General features: G+C 50.1%; 1 protein-coding gene across 3 annotated transcripts in view; it reads left to right on the forward strand.

The window, feature by feature from the left end:
* Positions 1–2500, forward strand: part of LOC143289785 (cytosolic phospholipase A2-like) — a 99244-nt gene that overhangs the window by 21748 nt on the left and 74996 nt on the right. The window lies entirely within an intron of this gene.

The raw sequence follows: 2500 nt of genomic DNA on the forward strand, positions 1-2500 counted from the left end.
GGGGAGGAGAGAGATGAGAGATGGGGCAGAGGGTGTGGGGGTGGGGTGGGGAGAGTGAGATAGAGACAAGGGATAGAGAAGGAAAGAGAAGGGAGGGAGAGAGACAGACAGACAGACATAAGAAGTAGAGAGAGAGAGACAGAGACAGAGAGAGGGCGAGACAAAGAGAGAGGGTGACAGAGAGGCAGAGACAGACAGACAGGGGAGAGAGAGAGAGAGAGGAGGGGTGAGGGGGGGGGGGGAGGAGAGAGATGAGAGATGGGGCAGAGGGTGGGGGGTGGGGTGGAGAGAGTGAGATAGAGACAAGGGATAGAGAAGGAAAGAGAAGGGAGGGAGAGAGAGAGACAGAGACAGAGAGACAGGCAGACAGACAGACATGAGTCACAGAGAGAGGCAGTGAGACAGAGAGAGGGCGAGATAAAGAGAGGCAGAGACAGACAGACAGACATAAGAAGTAGAGAGAGAGACAGAGACAGAGAGAGGGCGAGACAAAGAGAGAGGGAGACAGAGAGGCAGAGACAGACAGACATAAGAAGTAGAGAGAGAGACAGAGACAGAGAGAGGGCGAGACAAAGAGAGAGGGAGACAGAGAGGCAGAGACAGACAGACAGACATAAGAAGTAGAGAGAGAGACAGAGACAGAGAGAGGGCGAGACAAAGAGAGAGGGAGGCAGAGAGGCAGAGACAGACAGACAGGGTGGAGAGAGAGAGAGACAGAGAGAGAGAGAGAGAGAGAGAGAGAGAGAGAGGCAGACGTACACATGGTATTCACCGAAGAAAACGAACCAGGCATTGGCACACGTTGTTTCCTTTGGATAACGATGAATTATTATTCTGATCAGTTTACGGTAGTTCACACAAAAGACGTTGTCAAACGGGTTTGGTATAGTAGTTAACGTTTCAGATGTAATACATCTGGAGATATGCTCTGTCCTTTTCATTATTGATTTGAAGGTGAAAAGGTCTCACCCCCCTTCCAGGCCATCGGGGTCAGTGAATTCACATCCGCTGTGTTTAATAATAATAATAATAATGGTATTTATATAGCGCTGAATCTTGTGCAGAGACAAATCAAAGCGCTTTCGCACCAGTCATTCACACGCATGCATAACTCTAAAACTGCAGAAACTGAAGACAAGGAAGAGGCAGGGAAGGGAGGCTATTTTGTGAAGAGGTGGGTTTTAAGGCCAGACTTGAAAGAGCTGAGTGCGGAGACTTGACGAAGCGAAAGAGAAAGTTCATTCCAATTGCAAGGTCCAGAGACAGAGAAAGAACGGCGACCAACAGTCGAGTGTTTGAATCTGGGTATGCGTAAACAGAGTGGATCCGAAGCCGATCGTAGTGAGCGAGATGGAGTGTAGATGTGAAGGCAGCCGCAGAGATAGGAAGGGGCAGATTCTCTGTGTCTGGGGCTCAGGGGGGCACACACACACACGCGCGCGCGCGCGCACACACACACACACACACACACATATATCACATGCACATACACGCGCGCACGCGCACAGGTAGGTATATACAACATATGATATATCCGAAATAAGCCTTCGTGCACACACTACTAAATCTCGTACGACTGAAGTCACATACTGTTTACTGAACACTCCACAAGTTCTGACAAGGCAAATGGATTTAAAAGCCCTATCTTTGTTCAAAGCGGGTTTAAACACAACCACTTACTGCACACACACACACACACACACACACACACACACACACACACACACACACACACACACACACACACACACACACACACACACACACACACACACACACACACACAGAGAGAGAGTACTTAACCATAGTCGGTGTACTGACAAGGCTTTGTCCATTGTTTGTCAAAACCACAAGTTATACAATATGTCTATTATTCGGCAGCTTCATGTGGGCTAATGTAGGGTGGACGTTTGTCTGTCTGTCTGTCTGTCCGTCTGTCCGTCAGCGTCTGTGTTTCTGCATCTCTGTGTCTGTTACTCTCTCTCTCTCTCTCTCCCTCCCTCTCTCTCTCTCTCTCTCTCCCTCCCTGTCTGTGTCTCTTTATGCGTCAATCTATCTGTGTGTTTTTGGAGGATGGTTTTGGATTTGGAGATCTCCAAAACCATCCTGCAAGGGACTGTAGAGGGAGGGCGCAGACGGGGGCGCGGCAGAGAAAGAGCTGGTCCGACAACGTCAAGGAATGGACCAAAAATGACGATGCCAGATCTCCTTCACGACAGCTGCCAACAGAACGGCGTGGCGAGCTATGACATCTTCCTCATGTCCCCCCCCACCCGCCCCCCAACGACCCCAGCGGTCGAGCGAATGAGTGAGTGAGTGATCTGTGCCGGGGAATGAGGGTGGCTGAATGGTTAAGACGCTCATCTGCCAGTACAGAGAGTCCATGAGGGTGTTGGGTTCGAATCCCGCTCTCAGTCGCCCTGTCTCACCGACTTTTGACAGGAAAACTTCAACTGAGCGTCTGGTTATTCGGATGAGACGATAAAACCGAGGTCCCGTG

This window comes from Babylonia areolata, chromosome 14, assembly GCF_041734735.1.
Source record: "Babylonia areolata isolate BAREFJ2019XMU chromosome 14, ASM4173473v1, whole genome shotgun sequence".
NCBI classification, from domain to species: domain Eukaryota; kingdom Metazoa; phylum Mollusca; class Gastropoda; order Neogastropoda; family Buccinidae; genus Babylonia; species Babylonia areolata.